This window comes from Theropithecus gelada, chromosome 5 (assembly GCF_003255815.1).
Source record: "Theropithecus gelada isolate Dixy chromosome 5, Tgel_1.0, whole genome shotgun sequence".
Classification (NCBI taxonomy): Eukaryota; Metazoa; Chordata; class Mammalia; order Primates; family Cercopithecidae; genus Theropithecus; species Theropithecus gelada.
In genome coordinates, this window is record NC_037672.1 from 14934250 (window position 1) to 14960330 (window position 26081).

The following is a 26081-nucleotide window of genomic DNA, read 5'->3' on the forward strand; positions in this document are numbered from 1 at the left end:
GGGGTCTCACTATGTTGCCCAGGCTAGTCTTAAACCCCTGGCCTCAAACGATCCTCTCACCTTGGCCTCCCAAAGCACTGGGGTTACAGGCATGAGCCACCGTGTCTGGCCAGCATTTTCTCTAAAATGAAAGAAGTGGAGTTTGCAAGTTTAAGAAGCCACTGACGGGATTTGTTGCCAATGATAAAATTAGAGCTTTCAAGCAAAAATTAGAATTTTGCAAAATGTGTATCCACCACCATGAGCTTGACAGCATTCCAGTACTTATGCCTTTCTAACGTGATCAGTAAGGATATTAAAGAATTTTTGATACTATAAAATGAAATATGTCCACATTTAGGAGATGTACAAAACTCGGTGACTGAATATTTTCCAGATGATTCATGCATCATGTCACAAAATCCTGCATGGAAAAAGATCCATTCAAAGTGGAAGACAGGGAGGTGGGAGGAGGGCAGATGATAAAAAATTACTTCATAGGTACAGTGTATGTTATTCAGGTGACAGATACTCTAAAAGCCCTGACTTCACAACAATGTGCTCTATCCATGTCACAAAATTACATTTGTACCCATAAATTTATACAAATTTAAATTTTTTTAAATAAATAAATACAGTGGAAGACAGACCAGTGGATGTTAATAGATCAAAATATAAAAAACTAATTCATGTGGTTCCAGATTCCATGTTGCAAATAACTTTTACAAACTAGCACTTGTACAGTTTTAGTGTGGTATTAAAGTAAAATATGCACAATTATCTGAAGAGAATACTAAAATACGGCTCTGTTTTACAACTACGTATCTCAGTGAGAGCAGACCTTCACGCTATACATCAGTCGCGCTAACACCCAGTACTTCAACAGGACCAGCTCAGATACAGATATGAAAATCCAGCTGACTTGCACTAAGCCAGATGTTCAAGAGATCTGCAGAAATGCAAAAACTGATGCCACTCTTCTCATGATTTTTGCTTTTGGAAACCATAGTTATTTTTAACAAAATTAAGTTATTTATGGAAAGGGTTTACTATCTTTCTTTTAAAATAAATTGACAAATATATGTTAAGGTATTCTCCATTTTATCTTCAAATATGATCAATATTGATAAACAAAATCTCTTTGGGGCCCTGAATAATTTTTAAGAGTTAAAGGGGATCTGAGACCCACAGTGTGTGAGTGAGACCTACAGTGTGTGAGTGAGACCCTCTGGTCTGAGACAAGCAGCATATTCCCTCGACCCCAATAACTTGGTTTAGAAGTCAACAGACAATCCAGCTTCAGCCAGTGAGACACAGACTAACTTGGTTTAGGAGTCAATAGACAATCCATCCATCTTCAGCCAGTGAGACACAGACTCAACAGACTCAAGTCTTGGCGTTTCTTGTTTTTTGTTTTATTTCATAGAGATGGGATCTCATTCTGTCACCCAGGCTGGAGGGCAGTGGCGCCATCATAGCTCACTGCACTCTCCAACTCCTGGCCTCAGCCTCCAGAGTAGCTGGAACCACAGGCGTGCACACCACACGCAGCTAAGCCTTGGCTTTTTGGGGGGGAAAATGTTCACTAACACCTCCCTTCCACAGGCCCTGGGTGGAAAGGACGTTGGTGTGGAGTCACTGCCACAGTCCTGCAAGCACAAGGCAAGAGACTGAGAATTGAAGGCCCGCGTGAGAATCAGCCCTGGCAGCATCATGGGAGCTCCACTTTGAATGGATATTTTTCTGGACTGCACGTGCTGAGAAGGTGGCAGGGATGCGTACTGTAGCCCGGAAAGTACAGAAAATAAGGGCAGCCTGTCCTTGAGGGCACATGGGTTGCCCCATGACGCTGTCTGGGACGTGGTTCTGCGCCTCTCCATCCATTGCTCTGTCCGTAGCTCTCTGACTGCCAACCTCTCCAGGGTGTGTGGCCTGGGAGTGAGCAGCCCTGTGAACTTCAGGATGGACCTCTGCGGCCAGCAGCCAAGTCTGCAGAAACGAGTTCTGGAACTCAGGGTCTCTCTCTCTCTGTCTCTCTCTCACACACCCCCCAGGTCAGGGGATAGCGCTGGCAGGATGCTTAGCTTCGTGGGATTCTCTTGCACTTTCTCACTACACTTCAACAGGGCTCCATCAACAGCACATGCAGCAGGAGTTTCTCCAACAGGCTGCGTACGTATGTGTGCGATTTATGAGTGTTGAGATGTCTGAGCCACAGACGTAAGCTAAAATAAGAAACGTGCCTTGTGCAGGACCCATGTATTATAAGAGATCCATCTTCTTTATGTGAATCAAAACTCATCTTTGACTAAGATATTTCTGTTCCCAAACTGGCTTCTTTGAGTACTTAGGTAGATTCTGGCCCAAGCTGGGCCTAGTGAAATTCCACCCCTGTAATGTTCTCTTGTAAAATGAATAGAGAACTTAAAATCCCCTGTTGTTTGCAGTAGATTTATCAGACTTGTGCCAAGCTTAAGTGCTCTTGGAAAGGTTTTGCTGATAGTATCTGTAAGTCAGCTTGCTTGGGCGCTTGTGTTTACTTAGAAATGTGATTAATTAAGAGCATAAATAGTGTTAAGTGCCTCTCTGCGGAGAGACCACAGTCCCTCTTTTGCCTTTGGTGGCCCCATCTTAAACACACATAGTTCAGGGGTGTCACACGTGGCTCTGTGCTAAGAAGGATTTAATATGTTAACCCATACATTAAAACAACACTGATCAAAGTGAAAGAGATTATTCATATTTTCTGAAAAGACACAGAATAAAATAATATTCAAGTTCAATTTAGAGACTTGCAGCAACTAGGTTTGTACATGCATCATTTTTGTAAATTAAATACTAATAAAAATGCAACTATAATTGTTCCCTTCCAGGCAAAAAAGACTTTCTGGAGGCACTTCCAAATAAATTTGACAACTTGCCCCCATCTAGACCAAATTCAAACCAAGTAGAACTGACAAGCCCAGAAAAAACACACATCTACACAGTTCAAAAAGTGGTAAGTCTCTGGATGTGCTGGCATTACACAGGCTATGGAAGACTGAGAGGCATCTTGCCCCAAGAAAAGTGTCAGTGCAGTGCCTGGTATGTAATATAGGGAGCACAAAGTGTCCAGTGCAGTGCCTGCTATATAATATACAGAGCACTACAGACGCTAAGAGACATGTTAGCCTCTCCCACCTCCACTCTGGGATCCCACGGCCTTCAACACTCCACTCTTCCCTGCCCGCCCTCGGCGACTGGCGCAGAATGAAAGTGTCCTGTGCCATCTGTGTGTTGCCTCTTCCTCCCTGACCCACAGCCTGACTCTATTCCCCAGCTCTTTTGCAGCTAAGAGGGACCAGGGGACTTGAGTTCTGGCCAGCAAAACACGGATGGACGTACACGCACACCACGTCCAGGCCTGGCCTCTGAAACCTCCCAAAAGACCCTGCACGTTTGCCCTCTTTATTCTTCTCTCAGCCAAATACAGAGGATCCAGAGGAGAATTCCTGAGCCCAAGCAGCTGGCAAAACCATTCGGTGGAGCAAGCCGGAGTCCCCAGACCACACCACCCAACTCACGGCAGCCTCTATGTTGGACTGAGCAGTGAACCACAAACATTTTGTACTGAGATTTGGGCTTGTTTCTCTTAGCAAAGGATGTTACTTACCCTAAAAAAACACACCTTACCAAATTAAGACCCCCAACATTTTCTACCTACATGCCTCCTCTACCAGTAGCCTATGCTGCCAGCTTTGACTAAACATAGAATGAGAAAAAAACAAAACAAAACTTTTTAGTTTCAGCAGAAAGTAAACATACACATGACACATGCAGAGACTTAGTGAAGCTTACACACCAGCACCCACATAAACTGAGATTTTTAAGACATCTTCACTCAAAGATATGAATGCCTGTATTCATAAAAGAGAACGCATGAAAAGGTACTTGTGCTCATGAAAATCAAGACCAAATACAGTGGAGTATAGCTCCGATGAATCACTCTTCCTGCCTGCTTCTCATCCATGGTCTACAAAGCTTGGAGAGTCATCCTGGGCCTGAGACACATCCAATAAGCCTACCAATTGAATTGTCCTAATCTACAAAACACATGTCCATAACCAATTTAAACCACCAATTCAAACAAGCCTCTACTGCCAAAATACTTAAGGAAAATGTTCTCAGGTAACAGTATTAGGCTGGGAATAGTGCATCAGATAGGGGTCAAGGTTAAGCTGGCTTAAAATCTCAGTAGCATCTCCAAGAGTTATGAGTACAAATGGCTGGTAAAATGAGTTGGGAGCACCAGCTTCCGGGTCCAGGTTGCCCTTTCTGGAGGAGAATGCAGATTTAACTCAAGATGCAGAGCCAGTTGGTAAAAATATAAACATTTATGTGGTTTATATGTGGCCACCAGCACTTTCTCCAGGGCTCCCATATGGAAGGGATCTTAAGTAACTAACAGAGGTAACGCTGCCTCTGAGTCTTGTCTCTCCTCACTGGGCTAGGCCTGCTGGGTGTTGTTTTTATGCTTTAGAACTTCCTGATTCCATTTTCTAAAATAAAAATTTGTCTTCTCTTGGTAGGAAAATACCTCATGACTTTAAACAAATCCAGAAATGTCTAGTTATTTGCATAGCTTGACTCAATTTACCTTTCATCAAGGAAAACAATGTTTAAAGAGCCAATTCATTGCGTGAAAATGTTTAAATCTACATTGAATCAGTGTAGTAGATATAATCAGTTCTGTTAGGTTGACTGGAAAGGAAAAAGAAGGAAAACAAGCCTTAGATATTTTATTTTAACTTAAGACATACAAATACACATGCATTTGCCTCTCATCTGGTGCAAAGCCAGTCACTTCAGCTCCAAATCACAAGCTCGAGGGAGACAAGAATGACCCCACTGACTCGCGGAGTCACACTGTCTACACAGAGTGGGTACTTCAGAGATGGTACTCGGTCATCACAGACTCTGCGTCAAGATACAGCAGAGAGTGGGTACTTCAGAGACAGTACTCAGTCATCATAGACTCTGCGTCAAGACAGAGTAGAGAGTGGGTACTTCAGAGACAGTACTCAGTCATCATAGACTCTGTGTCAAGATACAGCAGAGAATGGGTACTTCAGAGACAGTACTCAGTCATCATAGACTGCGTCAAGATACAGCAGGGAGTGGGTACTTCAGAGACAGTACTCGGTCATCACAGACTCTGCATCAAGATATAGCAGAGTGGGTACTTCAGTGACAGTACTCAGTCATCATAGACTCTGCGTCAAGATACAGCAGAGAGTGAGTACTTCAGAGACAGTACTCGGTCATCACAGACTCTGCGTCAAGATACAGGTGACCTTGCTCATTTGATTCTTCAGTGACTAGAATAGGCAGAGGGCTAGGCCTTCCTCCAACCACGCACTCCTTCCCACCCTCATTCCCAAACATTGGGAATAACTGCCTGTCTCTGTCATGGGTCCCTAGAGAGACAGAGCCAATAAGAGACAGTAATATAGCTATTCAGAGACTTATTCTAAGGAATTGTGGGAGCTAGCAAGTCTGAGATCTGTAGAGCAGGCTGGCAGGCTGTAAACTCAGGTAGGAGTGGATGCTACAGTCTTGGGGTAGAATTTCTTCCTCCTCAGGAAACCTCAGTTTTTGCTTTTAAGGCCTTTCAACTGATTGGATGAGGCCCACTCACTTTATCAAGGGTACTGCCTTTCTTTTTTTGAGAGAGACAGTCTCTATTGTCCAGGCTGGAGTACAGTGGGGCAATCTCAGCTCACTGCAACCTCTGCCTCCTGGGTTCAAGCGATTCTCCTGCCTCACCCTCCCAAATAACTGGGATTACAGGCACATGCCACATACCACAGCTGGCTAATTTTTGTATTTTCAATAGGGATGGGATTTCCCCATGTTAGCCATGCTGGTCTAGAACTCCTGACTTCAAGTGATCTGCCTGCCTTGGCCTCCCAAAGTGCTGAGATTACAGGTATGAGCCACCATGCCCAGCCGGTACTTACAGTGTTCGGCCGATACTGCCTTTCATGTAAAGGTTTCAATTCGTTTCATCACAATTAGTTTCATTACAATGAGTTTTGTTAAACTAGTTGTAGATGTTAACAACATCTATAAAATAGTTTTAGCAGCAACACTAGATGAATGTTTGTTTACGTCATCATCTACTATAGCCTGGCCTAATTCTACCCCAGTCAGCTATTGCTCCTGCTGGATGGTTATATCTCAGAGGTGCGGGAGCAGAATATCTCTGAGCAGCTCTGTTTCAGAGCAGGTAAAGGAACCATCATGAATGACAACTGCCGACAACCAAGCAAAGGGTAGCAATCAGGGCCCAGTGAGCACAAGGGCAAGAGGCCACACATAGTCTCTGAGGACAAGGATCTTGAATGAGGATCCTTAACCACCCCCCCCCAAAAAAAGTTGATTTATATTTGGTGTACACTCAATTCAAAGGCCTGAATTCAAATACATGCCTTTTGAAAAGATTTCCATGGAAAATACTAGAGCTAAAAAAGTTTGTCACTTGAAGAGTTAAGTGTGGCTTCTCTGAAAAATATATTTATCAACTCTACCTTCCAGCACCCCCATTTGGTTAAATGTGCCCATTATTCATAACGAAATGAACACAATCTGTCCACTCCTCGGCTCACATTTTCCTGTAGCTGGTGTGGGTGAAACTGAGACCAAAGAAGGGATTCTGGGGGGACCCAAACAGCACGATGGCCCCGGATCCTGGAGTTCCCCAAACTTCCTGACTGAGCCTATTTCCTTATGCTGTGGCTGAGCTGCGCCTGTCTGAATTTAGTACGTGAGTGATATGCATTGAAAAACCATTTTCTGCTGCAACAGGGCTGTACTTTTCAGTTTCTCAGAGCACTTTCGTTTAAACCCTTCAAATCCTCACATCCACATGACTAAACTATTCAGTTTGGTTTTCGATAAAAGGATTGAAGCTTCAGACTTTTAGAAGCCAAGTTGTATTTATTAGACGTATCAAATGTACCCCCGCTGCCTCCATGTATATAACAAAGTACAGGGAGAGCTCCCTTTCCTTTATTTTATTTTATTATTTTATTTATTTTATTTTTTGAGACGGAGTCCCGCTCTGTCGCCCAGGCTGGAATGCAGTGGCGCGACCTCGGCTCCCTGCAAGCTCCGCCTCCCGGGTTCTCGCCATTCTCCCGCCTCCGCCTCCGGAGTAGCTGGGACTACAGTCACCCGCCACCCAAGCTGAACACCTTTGGGATGCTTTTTTCCTATATCAGTTCCTCTCCTTTCGCTGACCGGAGTGGCTTCTCCCTGCAGGACTGACACACGTTGGCTTTTACTAGAATTAATGGTGGCACGAACTCACTCTGCGAGTCAGGAGCTCAGAAAACATGCTGCCCAGGAAGCTATTTCTGTGAAAACATCTGGACCAATCTGGCCCGTTTAGCCTCCTGGCAGCCATGTGCTCACAGCCACGTGTGGCCTGTGATTTTACTTTACCTGGATGTAGCATGTGGTACAGCCCAGCCTGTCACTGGGAAGATGATCATTTCCAGTTCCTTTAGAGGAAGCGAGTACTCAGGTTGCACAGGGTGAAGGGACGCTCCAGAGGTCTCCTGGAGCCTGGAATGCCGGCCATGGCGGTGCAGCCACCCTGATGATGGGGTAGCTGGGCTGGGGTTCCCCCGCGGTGCGATGGGCCATGGGCCGGGGCGTGCTGCCGCCCCTGGCGAATCCACAGAGCGGGGGGAAAAGGACCACTGCCAAACTATTTGTGAATTCCGACGGCATTTCTTTCCCTAAGATATCCCTGGAAAGCATAATTCCATTTACAGCCTTTGTCCCTGCTGTTCCTGGGGGAAGGTTTACTGGGAGGACCTTGGAAAGGAAGTTTATTTGAATCACATTGTTTGGTCTGTATGGAGGTCCACGTGAGATCACAAACATTGCTGTGAGAATGTGAATCAGCCAAACCCTATTTTGTTCTATGTGAAAAAAGGCTCAGCTGTCGACAATGGCTCCGCCAGGACAGGCAGTATGATTAGAAGCAGCGTGAAGGGGAAATTGTTTTCCTTATATATAGTTTGAGCTCACATAAATTTGTTTTAATTAAACTAAATGTTTAAAATAATTTTATTAATCTAGTACTCTATCTCCCTCTTCCCCCATCCACAGATAAGAAATACACACTTCTTGACAAAACAAAGTTAAAAATGCTGGTTCCTGTAAATCAGATCTCACTATATTCTTACGTAGTATATGTGACCTAGAACCATTTTTACAGTATTTCAGCACGTAGTATTTGTCATAAGAAACTTAGCAACTACCAGTCATGATTGTACTGAATAAGAGGGCTCTGATCTCCTTAAATTTATATATATATATATAAAGATATGTATATAGAGTTTATTATTATATTTAATATGACATGAACAAGATGAATTTTTTTCTTGTAAATTGATGTGGATGGTCAGTCACTGCAGGCTTCATCTTCGACATTGTCTCATTCCTTCTTAAAATGAGTTACCCATTTGCAAACTGTGATTTCTTTAAGACATTGTCCCCATACACTATGTGTAAAGCATCCATTATTTCACTATTCTTCCACCCAAGCTTCACCATAAATTTGATGTTTGGGCTGGGCATGGTGGTTCACACCTGTAATCCCAGAACTTTGGGAGGCCAAGGTGGGCAGATCATGAGGTCAGGAGTTCGAGACTAGCCTGGCCAACATGGTTAAACCCCGTCTCTACTAAAAATACAAAAATTAGCTGGGTACGGTGGTGGGCACCTGTAATCCCAGCTACTCGGCAGGCTGAGGCAGAAGAATCCCTTGAACCCAGGAGGCAGAGGTTGCAGTGAGCCAAGATCATGCCACTGCACTCCAACCTGGGTGACAGAGCAAGACTCCATCTCAAAATAAAAAACAACAACAATAACAACAACAACAACAAAAAAAACGGATGTTTGTTCTTGCTTCAGTTTTAGAATTAATGTTGCACTGATACAGGGTGTTTGTTTGGTTTTTGTTTTTTTGGAAACAGGATCTCACTCTGTTGCCCGTTCTGGAGTGCAGTGGCACGATCATGGCTCACTGCAGCCTCGATCTCCTGGGCTCAGGTGATTCTCCTGCCTCTGCCTCCTGAGTAGCTGGGACTACAGTCACATGCCACCAGACCTGGCTAATTTTTGTATTCTTTGTAGAGACGAGGTTTCATGATGTTGCCCAGGGTGGTCTCGAACTCCTGGGCTCGAGTGATCTCCCTATCTTGGCCTCCCAAAGTGCTGAGATTATAGGTGTGAGCCACCATGCCCAGCCTAATCCAGGCTATTTTAAAATTGATGTCTTGTCCTTCTTAGTGAATCAAACTAGTACCTATTCAGATATCTTAGAAGAAATTAATATAAGTTTATTTTGATGCAAAAAACTTTTGAAATCCATGCATAATTTTTTTCATATACATATTTTCCATGAGCATTTTGAAATCCCTTCATATCTTTAATGGCATGGTCAGACTATATTCCCAAAAATGCTTAAAAGGCACAAATACATTTCAGAGTGTGTACTGTGTTCTAAGGATACAAGGATGAAAAGATGCAATCCATGCTGTTAATAGGCTCACTGCCTACTGGGAAGACAGATCAGTAAACAAAATAAAGGAGGTGTGCTGTGTGGGGAGATGCAGGCATATAAGGCTCAGCATCAGCTGGCTAAGTTGGGAGAGTTATGAGGAGTAAAGACTTACTAGAGCAGATAATCTTTGAGCTGTGTCTTAAGAGTAGAAATATCCAACTATTAAGTGAAGGGAAAAAACTCCAGGGACAGGGACCTGCATGTTCAAAGTTATTCAGACATGAGACAACATGACAGGTTGAAGGAACTGCAAGTAACTGGCACTGCTTAAATAAAAATGCCAGGATGGGAGATGAGGAAAGACAGGCAATTACCATAGCAGTTGGGGCAGAGAACTCCAGCCCTGCTATTTAATGGCTTTGTGGCCTTGGGCAGGTGGCTCAGCCACTCTGTGCCTTCATTTCCTCTTCTATAAATGCTATGCCATTATTATCACTAACAACCTTTTGAGTGCTGGGAAACATGAACAAATGCTCAGCTGTGAACTCTCTAACCACTCTAAATATCCATCATCCTGTGAGGTGAAGAAGGCACCTATTGTGTGCCAAGCCCTCTCTGAGCACAGATTCAGTTGATTTTACGCTCCAAGATACTGAGTGTGGGGTTTTGGCCACAGGTTGAGTGGGACATGTAAGGCCTCATCAGGATGTGCTTTGTGAGTTCAGACTGTAAAGTCCCTTCCCCTTTGTGCCCAACAGCAGAGTCATTGTGGCTGCCTGGTCAGGTGGTCAAGACCCAAACTGTCTTTGGACACGGAATGGTTTTCCTCCCAGCTGAGCAAACCAGGACGGGTTTCTGACCCTGGTTTAATGAGCCCAGCATTTTAACAGAGTCCTTCCAATTATTCGTCGCAGCTGAGAGCAGAGTCACAAACTCCAAATGAGACTGGGATTTACAAGAACTCAGTGGCCCTCCAAGAAACTTCCTAGAATCCAATACAAACATGACATCTTCTTATTTGCTTTGAATCTCTCCTACGTAAAAGTTCTATATAATGTCAGAAAACAAAACCCCAAATGAAAAGGAAGGGAATGAAATGCCCAAAGGCCACCTTCTTTCAATTTAAACACAAAACAAACCAACATCTCTGTTGGATCTATATCTACGCCTGTTTATGAGCTATGGGATTGGAAACCCTGCAGCCAGTGTGGAGATGAAAAGGAATGCTTTGTGATAGCTGAGCCTGAACACTCGTGAACCCCCACTGAGAATGCCAGGCTAAATCAAGCTTCCTTGGCAAATGAGGAAGCACCTAACCTTTCCTCCCTGACTGTTTCTACAACTCCACGTCTCCAGCCTTACTCACTGCACTCCCACAGAATCGACAGCCCCGAGCTCTGTTCTGGCCACCCACAAAATCGCCATAAAGTCCTTGGAAAATAATGAAATAAGCAGGTTTCCCCATTCCTATAACATGGTATCAGAATGCTCCTGATACAGCAGAATGCCCCGTAATAAATCGAAAAGAAGCGACAGAACACCACCACATTACAGCACTATAGTAAATGGTTTATTTTTTATTTTTTGAGACAGAGTCTTACTTGGTCACTCAGGCTGGACTGCAGTGGTGTGATCTCGGCTCGCTGCAGCCTCAGCCTCCCTGGGCTCAGGTGATCCTCCCACCTCAGTCTCCTTCCCGAGTAGCTGGGACTACAGGTGCACAACACCAACATGCCTGGCTAATTTTCTAATTTTGTAGAAACCAGGTTTTGCCATATTGCCTAGGTTGGTGTCAAACTCTTGGACTCAAGTGATCTGCCCACTTCAGCCTCCCAAAGTGCTGGGATTGCAGGTGTGAGCCACCGGACCTGGCAGTAAATGATTTCTTAAGGCAATAATTAAAGCTAAAAGCTCTAGGCAAACGATTGTTGGGGAACAGGATAGTATACAGAAAAATCTGAAAGACACTACCTTAACCACATTGTTAATTTCACCAACAATGGGACAAATTGACATCACGAGCCTCCTACTGTGACAACAGTGAGAGGACATGTCATTTATGTAGTACCACAGACAAAATATTTAATTTGAATAAAAGTTATTAAAAAATTAACGTAAATATTTGAGAAATGTAAATATGAACTGTTTAGGAGACAAAAGTGTCATAATAATGCGAAATGTTCTGCATGCCATATTTGCATGTGGTTATGTAGGAAAATGACCTGAAGTGCATGCTGAAGTATTTCACAGTGTGGCAAAATATTAACAACTGATGAATCCAGGTAGAGGATAAACAGGTGTCCACCTGTACTACTCTGGCAATGTTTTTAAGGTTTGAGGTTATTCAAAATAAAAGTCTGAAATGAAAAAAGTTATTGGACCTCTTTCTGTTTTTCTCTGCAATCACTTTCCTTTTTCCAAACTCTACTTCCCAGTTAACCAGTTAACTAATTTTCCTCATTTATCAAGCTCAAAACTTTTTGACTCAGTTTTGGAGTAAAACCACAATGTTTAAGAGTTTCTTTCTCCCTTGTTGTGATTCTGATTTGAGGGAAGGAAAGAAACAGTAAAAAAGATAACTGAGAAAATGTGGTCACTAAACTTAATGATGATACTTAAGAGTAAAATAATCAGAATTCTTATTAACTTTGGTAATTTGGTAATGACACCATGGATAGTCAATATTCTTTAGAAATGCACGCTGTGGTGGGAGGCAAAGTGACGTGAGGTTTGGTTTGCTTTAAATGCTTCGGCAAAGAAAAATGGAAAGAAAATACAAGGAAAAAAGATAGATAAAGCAAATATGACAAAACCAAATCATTTTTTATCTGGACCACTGGCATGTGGGGATTCACTGTATTCTTTCTGGTTTTGAGTAGGTGTGGAATTTTTCATTATAAACAATTTATAAGGCCGGGAGCAGTGGCTCACGCCTGTAATCCCAGCACTCTGGGAGGCCAAGACAGGTCGGTCACTTGAGGTCAGGAGATCAAGACCAGCCTGGCCAACATGGTGAAACCCTATCTCTACTAAAAATATAAAATTAGCCAGGCGTGGTGGCGAGCACCTGTAATCCCAGTTACTTGGGAGGCCAAGGCAGGAGAACTGCTTGAACCTGGGAGATGGAGGTTGCAGTGAGCCAAGATTGTGCCACTGCACTCCAGCCTGGGTGACAGAGCAAGACTCTGTCTCGAACAAAACAAAACAAAATAATTTATAAGACGTCTTACCTCCCTTGCATTCCATCATCCAGTTCAGATCTCCATCACATCTACCCTACTTTTAATGACGTCATCCACTAATTATTCTTTTGGCTTCTCATCTCTCTTCTACTCCATTCCATTCTATACAGTGCTATCAGGTTAATCAGTCTATCTAACCCCTTTTACTTGGCCTCCATCAATTGTCTTCAAAGCTACCCACAATGTAACCCTACCCTTCCAACTGAAATCAAAGTGAAATCAGGCTTTGGAGTCAGAGTGACCAAACATATATCTTGATTTGCCCAGACAGCCCTGGTTTACATCTGCTGTCCTGGCGTAATCATTACCAGTGCTCTCTTTTATTCTCAAAAGGTGCTGGTTTAAATGACAAATATATGGCCACCGTAAATCAAGTGATCCTGAGTTCAAATTCCAGGTCAGAAACTTAATGCTGTGTAACTTCAGCAAATTATTTAAATTCCCTGGGCCTCAATTTTTCTCATCTGTAAAATGAAGGTAATAATACTCATCATTAAAAAACAATGTGTGAAAATCTTAGCAAGATGCCCAATACATACTGAGCAATTAATAGAGTTGCTATAATTACGTCTCCCTTCAAAGGAGACCCCTTCAGTTCAGCCAGATCCCTGACCTCCCAAAGCATGCCTTGTTCAGAACCCTTCTGAGGTCTGCCGATGCTATTTCCACCTATCAAAACCCTCCCTATAATGGTCAGTACTCAAGTTCCAGGGGAGGGAGGGGAAAATCATTCCTATCCTCAAAGTTAAAATGGGAGGTCCTCAGCTGATTTCCCTCATCACTAAATCCCTGCAACTCACAACTCACTTGTGACATTTAACGATCCACTGGCTTACCTGTTCCCTGAACTATTTATTCTATGTAAATACATTTGTCTCCTCCGCTAGAGAGACTGTTCATTCCTTAAAGTAGAAAATGTTCTCTCTCCCACACAAATCCTGTAACCCCTAACCCAGTGCTGTCTACCTGCAGCAATTGCTCAGTACAACTTGCATGCCCCAAATAAGGCATCTAAATGAGATCTAAGAACCTAGCATTCTCCTAGGCAAGACTATTTTCCTTGGAGAAACAAAATCTGGATTCATAATCACAGTACCATTCTTGAGAAATGATGCTGGTCATGGTGGCTTACGTCCATAGTCCCAGCTACTCAGGAGGCTGAGGCAGGAGGATCACTTGTGTGCTGAGATAACCTCCCAGACAAAAATTCCCCTTGTCCTCTTTCTGGCTTAGTTATCCTACCAGCTCTCATTTGGCTGCATGGTCTTAAATGAGCAGGCTTCCGCTATCTGGGCCTTCGTGTTCTCATCTACAAAATGGAAGTAGGGAATTAAATAATTACTTCTGATTGGAAGATCTCCCCTAACTCACAAATTCCCTAAAACCAAATAGCCTAATACCAATTCATGGTAAACAGCCTAGGGAAAGGGTTTTCGTCTGAAGAGAGGCTGTCATGGAATCAATAATAAAAAGACTAAGACTCTGCTACACAGCTAGGCAGAGGCATTTCACAGACAAAACCCTTAGAAAAGAAACAGATGTGAAAATAGTCAACCTTGACAGTAATGAGAAATACATACTTTTAAAAACACAATGCCATAGCCTTTACCATTCCATTTTCTAAATACCCAACACATCACTAGTAATGGCATAAACCTCACAGACCTTCTGGTGGATTGATAATTCCTTCAAAAACTTGGAAATTAATCATATCTTTTGGCTAACAATGTTCTGGGAAAAGAATCCTAAATGCAAACAAACAAAAACATTTTCTGCATATCTAACCCTAGGAAAAACCTGGAAGTCAAAACAGGGAGGGATGAGTGAGTCTGCATGTGACTCCATCCATAGTCTCCGTGAAAAGTAAGGTCTCTAGCTGGCCGAGGAGAGATCAGGCTGGAGATTTGAGAAGAGAACAGGACGTGTGCAAGCAGGGTGTTAGGAAAGAGGATTGACTGGGAAACAGGTCAGAGCTGTCAGGAGTACGAGCGTCCTCGTGGGGGCTGTGGATATTCATTTAAGCGAGTCCAGCTGGAACAGTCACAATGATTTCTAGGAGCAGTCAGCCGCTTGGGTGTAGGCCTGAGGAACTAGAGTAACCAGAAAATGCTGCAACCAGATTTAGGATTTCACTGAACAACCCTGGTGGGAGAGGAGGGCAGGAAGATCTTTATAATGCAGGACTGTGGGTGCTCACAAAGAGAAGAGGAGGGCGGCCCTGAGAGGGTACACAAGAGTGTATCCACTCATGCACGCGACAATTACGGGGTACTTGCTGTGTTGTGGGCGCTGCTCCAGATTCTAGGGCTACTGTATGGACGAGTGAACAAAATCAACCGTTACCCCTTTTCAAGATGTTTAGAGTCTATCAAGTGAGATAAACAAATATTTACTGTAATACCAGAATAAATGCTATAAAGAAAAATGAAGCAAGGTGAGGGGTGTGGGGGTGGAAGATGATCTGTCCCTTTGAGATGACATTTGAGCAAAGGCTGGAATGAAACAAGAAACAAGCCATTTAAAAAAAAAAAGGAAAGGAAACGAGCCATGCAGAAGAGTCGTCCAGGCAAAGGGAACAGGCAGAGAAGCAAAGGGTCTGAGGCTGAGCAGTGTTTGGCATGTCCCAGGGAGTCGGCTGGCCTAGCTGTTACAGGGGTTCGGGGCTACTACTGCAGGCTGCTGCCCATTCTCTCTGCCCATTAGGAGGCCCTGGCCGTGGTCCAGGGAACTGGCAGCCTCAGCTGGAGGAAGGCAGTCCTGGTGGTCAGAAGGGGACAGATTTGAAATACACTCTCACACGAGAGCTTGTGATTTCCATGGGAGCAAGTTCGTCTTCAGGAAGACTGGCCTGCTCCTCTTTTTGCAATGCAACGCTTGGGAAGCTGTCATTTCTGAAGTCAGGGAGCTATTTACTTGAGTTTCAGAAGGAGATACTCATTTCTGCTCAGTTTTATTTCTATGCACAAGTTATATTTGGAAGGGCTCTTAAAAGAAACACAATTCCTTGCCAGGCAGGCACCCGGGTGTTCAGTCATTTATACACAGATCTGGCACATAAAACGCAGCATGTCACAATCAATCGCCCTCCTGGAAGCCTGCTGTCCAAATCTCATTAGGCTGAGCTTCTGGGTCAGCCAATTTCCAAGAGGATATAAAAATGTATACAACCTCCTCTTTCCCAGGATGCAGTCAGGTTCGAAGAGAGCCTTCATCTCAATTAGTCAACATGTCCTAATTTCATCAGTGACAGCATCAGACTGAAACATTTCAAATCATAGCTCAGGAACTTAGAGATTCCTACGTGAAGTAATCAATGCTAAGGAAAAACCAACTGTGAATAGTCACATCACCACCTTCTGGCTCCCAGCGTGGACTAAGAAGCTTCTTCTCCACAGGCTTCTTAAACAGAGTCTTTGTCTCTCCAGCCGTTTTCTGTAAACTGATCACCACTCTCTTTGCAAGTCTAAAGAAACTTCTTTCATCCAGGCTGATGGAGAAAACAGATCTTCTCTATTTCCCTTCTCTAGTTTTAAATTATCGACTCTTCTTATTTTAATCCCACTCAAGAAAGATTAGAATTTTTATTTTTATTCGTATCTACCCAGGTTTACAGAGATACATATAGAGTTATGATAACACAAATAAGAAGAAAGAAAAAGAAAGAAAAGCCTGGGGACCTAAGAGGAAAGAGGAGCTCCATAGAGTCAGGTGTTCTCTGACTGATGGTTCCAACCCCCACAGCATTCATTCCTTACCTGTTTGCTGAACAAGGAACATACGCAGCAATGGTGTACCGCCAGAGTCCTATACCTGTGGTGAAGGGTGATTCACTGTTTCCAAACTTCCCAGTAGCAGCCACCTGAAATCACCCAGGCCAATTGTTCAGGAAAAAAAAGACTAGAAAGAAGGTCTTTTTCCAAAGGCTCTCACAAAGAAGAAACTGGAACATGATCAACAAATGCCTCAACAACTGTAATGGAAGGAACAGGTTTCATTGTGCAGTTCCAGAAAACAATGAGAGTGAAGGGGTCTTTATGAATCGCTCTAGGCATCCGGCTCACAGCTCGGGACAAAGCCCAGTGGACTTCAGAACGTAACCATTGAAGGCTTTAACATTTTTTACTGAACTAACTGTCAGGCCTCTGAGCCCAAGCCAAGCCATCGCATCCCCTGTGACTTGCACCTATAAGGCCAGATGGCCTAAAGTAACTGAAGAATCACAAAAGAAGTACAAATGCCCTGCCTCGCCTTAACTGATGACATTCCACCACAAAAGAAGTGAAAATGGCCAGTCCTTGCCTTAAGTGATGACATTACCTTGTGAAAGTCCTTTTCCTGGCTCATCCTGACTCCAAAATCTACCCCACTGAGCACCTTGTGACCCCCACTCCTGTCCACCAGAGAGCAACCCCCCTTTGACTGTAATTTTCCTTTACCTACCCAAATCCTATAAAACGGCTCCACCCTTATCTCCCTTCGCTGACTCTCTTTTTGGACTCAGCCCACCTGCACCCGGGTGATTAAAAAGCTTTATTGCTTACACAAAGCCTGTTTGGTGGTCTCTACACACGGACGCGCATGACACTAACTATAACAACTCATGCTTTTAAAAACATCACTGCTTTTCAGAAAGATAAAATTTATTCAATAATATTAGCCAAATGAATAAAGGGGAATCAAAACTCAAATGATAAACTACTAGAAATAAAAAATGATGCCAACACAGGTGGATCACCTGAGGTCATGAGTTCAAGACCAGCCTGGACAATATGGTAAAACCCCATCTCTACAAAAATATAAAAATTAGCCAGGCATGGTGGTGCTCACAGCTACTGAGGAGGCTGAGGCAGGAGAATTGCTTGAACCCGAGAGGCAGAGGTTGCAGCGAGCCAGGATCACACCACTGTACTCTAGCCTGGGTGACAGAATGGGACTCCATCTCAGGAAAAAATAAATAAATAAGAACACCACATTAAAAAACTTACAGGAGGAAGCCAAACCTGTCCTTAGGAGAAATTTTACAGACTTAAATGCATTTATTAGAAAATAAGCATAAAAATAAAATAATTTACCTCAAAAAGCTAAAAAAAAATTAAATAAGCTTGCAAAAATAAAATATAAGAATTACTAAAAATAAACTAAATAAAACAAAGATAATTTTTCATTTAAAAGGCACATTAGAAGGAAATAAAGCCCAGCTTTTAACTCTGGAGCCTATTCATGTAGGAGCAGGGAAGACACATTTGGAAAACAAGCAGTACAATGTCCAAAAAGGTACCTCGGGAATGGGCTAAAATCCACTGAGTAATACCTGAACAGAACCTTTATATCAAATGTTCAAAATCACTCCACTTGTTTTTCCTTTCTAGACATCTAGGAAGTACTGGAACTTACAAAGCATTTTCCACGGAATGCATTGTTCAAAACCCCTAAATGTACTATGTAATAACCTAGTCTAAGACGATAATGAAAAAAACAAGATTCTGAAATCAGTCAGATATGAGTTCAAATTCCTGCTCTGCCCACTCACAAGCCATGTGACCCCTGGCTAAGTGAGTTACCCTCTCTGAGTCTCCATTTCCATGTACATAAAATAGAAATGATGTCCACCCCACAAGACAATAGACAAAATTCAGTGAGCTGTTTCTGCATTTTCTGATATATAAGTAAACCGGTTCAATGTTTATGGAGTGCCATTAGGCAATATCTATCAAAAGTGCAAACTGCCAGGCTCAGAAGCTCACGTCTATAATCCCAGCACTTTGGGAGGCCAAGGCAGGAGGATGGCTTGAGCCCAGGAGTTCTAGACCAGCCTGGGCAACATGGGGAGATCCCGTCTCTATAAAAAATTTAAAAATTAGCCAGGTGGGGTGGTTCGTGCCTGTGGTCCAGCTACTGGGGAGGCTGAGGTGGGAGGATCGCTTAAGTCCAGGAGGCGGAGGCTGCAGTGAGCTACAATTGTGTCTATACCGCAGTCTATCCTGAGTGAAAAATCACTCAATGCAAATTCACGAAATTATAAACTGACCTGGCAATTCTATTTCTAGGAATTTACCCCATATATAAACTTGTATATTTGTGAAATAACTAAAATAATTTATAACAATGTATGTAACAGCAAAATGGTTGAAATTAATTGATAAATAATAAACTACCTCACAGCAATAAAAAAATAATGGTAATAAGACTCCTAGGCGTAAATCTAAAAAATTAAGGATGAGAGGTCTCTCTCTGTGCTAATATAAAATAATAACCAAGCTGTATGTTTAAAAAGAAAGCGAGGTGCCAAATAATATATACAATATTTTTTCACTGATGGAGACAAGACCATATACACATGTTGGCTTCTACATGCATAAAATAGGTCTGAAAGACACAGACACACACAAACACTGATAACAGTGGTTGCCTAAAAAGGGAGGCAGGTGGCTGAGAATCAGGAATGGGACCGAAGCTTCACACTCCATATCCTTTTGCACTTTTGAATTTTCAGTCATATAAATAGGTTACCCCTGCAGTTTTTTTCCAAATTAAAGAGAATTGCATGACTAGAATTATCTACCAGATATATTAAGTTTTAAAAGCAAGGGGCAGAAGAGCATGTCAAATAATTTCTTTCTTTTTTGTTTTTCTTTTGGGACAGGGTCTCACTCTGGCCAGAGTGCAGTGGTGCAATCTCGGCTCACTGCAACCTTTGCCTATCTCCCGGGCTCAAGCAATCCCCCCACTTCAGCCTCCCAAGTAGCTGGGCTACATGTGCATGCTACCAAGCCCGGCTAATTTTTGCATTTTTTTGTAGAGACGGGGTTTCACCATGTTGCCTAGTTGGTCTCAAACTCTTGGGCTCTCAAATAATTCCTTTTGAAAAAAAAAGGTGTGGGTGTGTGTGTGTGTGTGTGTGTGTGTGTGTGTGTGTGTGTGTGTCTGAAACATTTTGTGGATGTTTATTTCCCAGAGCCTAAAACAGAGCCTGGCACTCAATAAGCATCTACTAAATGAATGAATGAATGAATGAATGAACGGTTGCATACAAAACTTGGTGATCATCAATTACCTCTGGAGAGTGAAATGGGATTATTTTACTTTTCCTGTTTCATCCTTTAAGTGATATTTGCATTTTCCCCAACATACACATACATTGTTTTTAAATTTAGAATAAACTTAGTTTGAAATTATTTTAGCAAATAATGAACACAAAAGCAACATATATAATTGAGCCCATTCAATGATTCAGATTTAATTCAACACTATGACTTCTCATTTTGGGTGTTCCTAGGAGCCCTTGTCACCTTTGGTCTGCATCACACCAAGTGTTCCTCACATCACAGGTGTCCCTTGCCCCTGAGCTCTTTGTAGATATTTAATTATTGTTAAGTAGTTATTAAGCTGGGGAATTTGTCCACGGAAGTAACAAGCAGTTATCTCGGAAATGAACTGTTAAGTGTCTGAAATAGAAATAGCCATCACAAAATCCAGGCACTTTGAATTCTACAGGAAAAGTGGAACCACGCACTGGAACTCACCCAGAGACTTGTATAAAATGAATCATTAGGATTTTAAGAAACGAGAGATGCATTACCAGCTGACTATAGAGAAACAACAGAATGTCCACCCTGAGAGTAAGGGCTTCTTCAGCTGAATACTATGGGATCTAGCTGTAGAACAGTAGGAAGAATCATATGTACTATTTAAGCAATTTCTCTTTTTCCTTTTCAGCACATAGAGTTGAATCTTCATGATTAAATAGATAAAGTGATTCAAATGTATGTATAGAGAATAGAATATGTAGAATAGAGACACCAGGAACTAAAGCCCACTTTCTCGGCTAACCAGATGACATGGACATCAGTTCCATCCCTCAGAACACATGGCTGTGCTCTGTCCCTCCCCACGAGGTGACCACTCTGTCGGGTGCTCTTGGCCCTCTGCAAATACCAGCTCATGTATCTACTTACAAGGTGAATTAGTTTTCTGGTGCTGTTGTAACAAAGTACCACAACGGAGTGGCAATGTATTGTCTCACAGTTCTGGAGGCTAGAAATCCAAGATTGAGGTGTCAATAGGGCCATGGTCCCTCTGAAGGCTCTAAAGAAGGATCTGTTAGAGATCTCTCCTGGCTTCTGATGGTTCCTTGAGTTGTAGCAGTGTGATCATCCCTTGGCATTCTCCCTGTGTGTGTGTGTGTTTACAAATTTTCCTTTTAAAAAGACACCAGTCATATTGGATTAAGGACCCAGCCTACCCCAGTATGACCTAAAAGTAACTAATTTCATCTGCAACAACCCTGTTTCCAAATCAGGTCACATCCTGAGGTACTACAGGTTAGAACTTCCACATAATTTTCGGTGGACACAATTCAACTCGTAACATTGGGTTTGCCCCAGGCTCCTTTCTGTATAATAAGCACAATTGTTAATGAATAACAAATAAATACTACACAAACTAAAGAAGCATGAACATAAAGAGAAGGAGCATTAAAAACCTAAGTCAAATGTTCTATAAAGACTTATTAAAGGCCAGTCATTTGAATGAAATTACATATGAGTAAATTTTAGAAGTCTGGGGAGAAAAACAACCAACTAAAAATCTAGAACTCTGAACTCTAAGTGTTTTAGTTTTTGCTATACTTCAAAGAAACCAAAACAAAGAAACCACAAATTAGAAAGGATGCATTTTGAGTATGATTTCAGAAACATTAAATTTGAAACTTCTAACAATTAACTCCTAATAAAAACAAATTTTAAACCTTGGCTCTACATCAAAAGATTGGTGAATGTTTTAAGTTCTTTGCTTAGAAAACTTTCTTAATTTAGGCAACACCCTATTAGGAACAGACATGGAAAGATGCCCATGATATAATGTTAAGTAAAAAGTTTAAGTTACAAAATATGCAAAGTATCCCCCTTTTCCCCCTAAAAGTTGCAATATATTTGAAAGCATGTTTGTGAATGATTTTGAAAGAATTGGGCCCATTATGAATGAATAAATCTAGACAGTGATCATCATTGCTGCCAACATCACAAAAGATACAAACAGAAATTATTCATCTCCTGATGTAAATGTACGACACTATCTATAAAGGTGTTTTTCCCCCAAAATGAACCTGAATCTGATCTCTATAAGTACTAGTTTACAGGAAGTGCAGAAGACAGAGGAACATGATAAAGAACACCATAAAGATGCAACTGGTGAAATGCAGCCTAAGGGAAATACAGTAGGAAAAGCAACTTGGTTCTTCAACAAATAAATTGCAAGAGGGAAAAAGACATAAAGGGGCACCTTATAAATCAAAAATAGACGAAGGAGGCTGGGTGCTGTGGCTCACGCCTGTAATCCCTGCACTCTGGGAGGCCAAGGCAGGGGATCACCTGGGGTCAGGAGTCCGAGACCAGCCTGGCCAACATGATGAAACCCTGCTTCTACCAAAAGTACAAAATTTAGCCGGTCATAGTGGCATATGCCTGTAGTCCCAGCTACTCGGGAGGCTGAAGCAGGAGAATTGCTTGAACCTGGGAGGCAGAGGTTGCATTGAGTCCAGATCTTGCCATTGCACCCCAGCCTGGGTGACAGAGTGAGACTCCATCTCAAAAATAATAATAATAATAATAAATAGATGTAAGGAGATATATCAACCAATTGCAATGTGTGGACATTATTTGTATCCTGATTCAAACAAAAAAACTTAAAAATGCATCTATGAGAAAATCAGTAAAACTGAACATTTCCTGAATGCTTGATTATAATGAAGATATACTGTTAACTTCCACAGCATGATAATGGTATTGTTCTCATTTTTGGAGCTGCATACTGAAACACTTACAGATGAAATGACACAACAACTGGGATTTGCTTCAAAGTAAAAGAAGAGGGTAGGAGGAGTGAATAGAGGTAGAACCAGAGTAAGACCGGTAATGGGTTGAAAGTTGTTGGAGCTAAGTGATGGATAAATAGGGGCTCATCAGGCTCTCCTCCTACTTTTACACATATTTGAAATTCTCCACAATAATGTTTTTAAAAAATTTGCTTGGCATATGCACTCCGGAAAACTTTTTGGTAGTGTTACTAGAGATGAAAAAAATGCATACCCCATCGTGCAGCAATTCATTCCGAGATACATGCCCAGCAGAAGTGTGTACTTATAGTCACTAAAACACATAGGAAAAATCTTCATAGCAGGACTAAGCATAATGGCCCCAACCAAAAACCTCTCAAATGCCAGTGCAGTAGGGGGATCAACAAACAATGGTATAGTCACATAATAGAACAGTATACAACAATGAGAATGAAGATTTACAACTACATATAACAATATGGATAAATTTCACAAAATGTTGAGCATAAGAAGCCAGAAACCAAAGAGTATGTATTGTGTGATTCCACAAGGAATAATTAATCTATACTACTGAAAGTTAGGTGGGCGTTACCCTTAGGAGGAGGCAGGAGACAGTAACCAGGTTAACAGGAGGCAGTTCTTCCGTGGAATGGTTCTTTTTCACGATCTGAGTACTAGTTATATGGATTTGTGAAAAGTCATCAAGTTGTAAGCTCACGTGTACTTTGTCTGTATGCATATTATACTTTAACATTAATATTTTTAAATTAAAAAATAGAAAATTAGCACTTTGGGAGGTCGAGGTGGGCGGATCACCTGAGGTTACGAGTTCAAGACCAGCCTGGCCAACATGGTGAAACCCCGTCTCTACTAAAAATACAAAAATTATCCAGGCATGGTGGCGGGTGCCTGTAATCCCTGCTACTCGGGAGGCTGAGGCAAGAGAATCACTTGAACCCGGGAGGTGGAGTTTGCAGTGAGCCGAGACTACGCCATTGCACTCCAGCCTCGGCGACAAGAGAGAAACTCCGTCTCAAAAAAAAAAAAATTTTTTTTTGATTTAGTTAAGTGTGGGATGGGGCCCAAGAACCTGCATTTCTAAAAAGCTGCCTGGTGATGCTGATGCTGTTGGCTCCAAAGGCCACACTTTAAATAGGACTGAGCTAAGCCACTAGTGTCCAAATACACGCAAGAATTTCTAGAAACAAACTCAGGGGCCAATGCACGCTGCCCATGGCCTCCTTCATGTCACTTTGGCCAAGGTTAGGGGTTTTCTTCTGAGTGATGCTCAGTCTCTACTGCCTGCAGCACCCTGATAGCATAACATTCCAGAGCCTGCAAATCATATGCCTCCAAGTTGCTCCCCAGCCCATGTTCTCACAACCTTCCAGACATGCAGGGAACCAGCCTCACTGCTCCCCAGGCCATGTCCTATGAGCCTGTCTCAACTTGCATTATTCAGGCCTCAGTTCCCTCTGCCTGGAATGTTTGCTGTGTCTTGAACTCTTCCATACATTCACAGCTTAGTTTGAATGCTACTCCCTCCAGGAAACCTTCTCTGATTGCCCCCACCAAGACCAATCCCTCCTCTAGACAGCTGTGAACACTATTCATAACTCACAGTAAGCCGGACCAGCCTGCCCTGTGTCACAGCTGACTGTGGAGGTGGAGGTCTCCTCAGTTGAATGTCAGCTTTTTGAGAGCAAGGGAACCCAGCCAACACCATCTGCCAAACAGCGTCAGGCTTGGTGCCCAGTAGATCCTTGCTACACCTCTGCAGAAGTGAAATAAGCACTTGGAATCAGACAGTCAGGTTTCAATCTGGTCCCATCTTTTCCAAGAAATATGATCTTGGGTGCATTGCTTAATATCTCTGAGCAGCACAAGGTTACTTGGAAAACTAAATAAGAATATAGCAGGAGTAGCAGGCTGAACGGTGTTCCCTAAAATGATGGATCCAAGTCCTAACCCCAAGACCTGTGAACGTGACTTTACCTGGATAAAGGGTCTTTGCAGAAATAATCAAGTATCTTGAGATGAGATCATCCTGGACTTGGGGTAGGCCCTAAATCCAGTGCCAGGTGTCCTTAGAAAGGAAGAGACTCAGAGATGGCCCTGTGAAGACAGGCAGAGATGAGAGTGATCCTGGTCAGGCCAAGAACACCCGGAGCCATCAGAAGCTAGAAGAGGCAAGGAAGATTGTTCCCTAGAGCCTTCTAAGGAGCGTGGCCCTGCCCATACCTAGATTTTAGACTTCCTGCCTACAGAACCACAAAAGAATACACTTCTGCCATTTTAAGCTACCTGGTTTGTGATCATGTGTTATAGTTGCCCTAGGAAACCAATAAAGTGAAGGTCAAATAAATACTTCTTTTTTTGTCCATGTCATCACCAAGACCCGAGATTAATTTCAAAGCTTTTAATAAACATGGATTTTATACATTCATATTTTGTTTGACAAACACATATATAACACTTAGTATCTACCAGGCTCTATTCTAAATGCTTTATAAATATAATTTACCTAAACAAATATTAACATGACCTGAAAAGCAGGTACTATTATTATCATTTCCACTTTAGAGAGGGAAAACTAACGAACAGAGATTATTAAGTAACTTGTGCAACGCAGAGCTAGTGGACGTCAGAGTTGGGATTCCAATCCAGGCAGTGACTCCAGGGCCACTGAGTATGGGCTCCTTTCTGAATCTCGATCCCAGGCACAGGCCATCTGTGCCATCTCTCCTGCAAAAGTCATCCTGCTTTAGGCTCTGACCTGGCACCACCCTGCAGACCACACTTTCCTGCCACTTCTCTAAAGGTAAATCTCAAGACTTCATTTCTGCTCCAGCCCAGTGGACAGATGCTATTTAAAACCATGGTGGCTTCATGCAGCAGCTGCTGGGCGGCCTGTCTGTATTTACATTCATACTTAATCTCCCCTTTCCTGCCTGTATTGAAGGCCTCCTGAAAGGATGTCCTCACTGAAGATCAGCAGAGCAGGAAGCTTTTCTTCTGGTGTCTTTCGCCGGACATTTCCCAGCTGCGCACAGCCTGCCTCGATTATTTATGTAGGGCAAGATAGGACCCCGTTTCAGAGAGACTTTGTAGGCTAGGTAATAGGCTAAAAGTCTACAGCGTGAGTTTTTCAGTTTGGTTACAAAAGACTGCCCTATGAGACTGAAGACTCAACAAGGAAGATTAAGATTGTTTCTATTATAATCTATTATAATCTGCAGACACGTCACCTCCCACTCAAACCCACCCACTCACAGGTCACTGGGGATGTCAAATGAAATCTGTACAACAGATCTCCTCCTCCATAGAGGCAACAGGGTTCAGCACGGAGGGAAGACACTGTGCTTGGGAGGCACAGGGCCCTGGGTCTAACCCTGGCTGGGCCTCTTAGCCATCAGAGTGTGTGACCCTAGACACTCCTTAACCTCTGAGTCTCACTTTCCTCATCAGC

At 42.6% G+C, this 26081-nt stretch overlaps 1 protein-coding gene across 3 annotated transcripts in view; it reads right to left on the reverse strand.

Moving 5' to 3' along the window:
- The window catches only part of PROM1 (prominin 1), a 116092-nt gene that overhangs the window by 74621 nt on the left and 15390 nt on the right, over positions 1-26081 (reverse strand). The window lies entirely within an intron of this gene.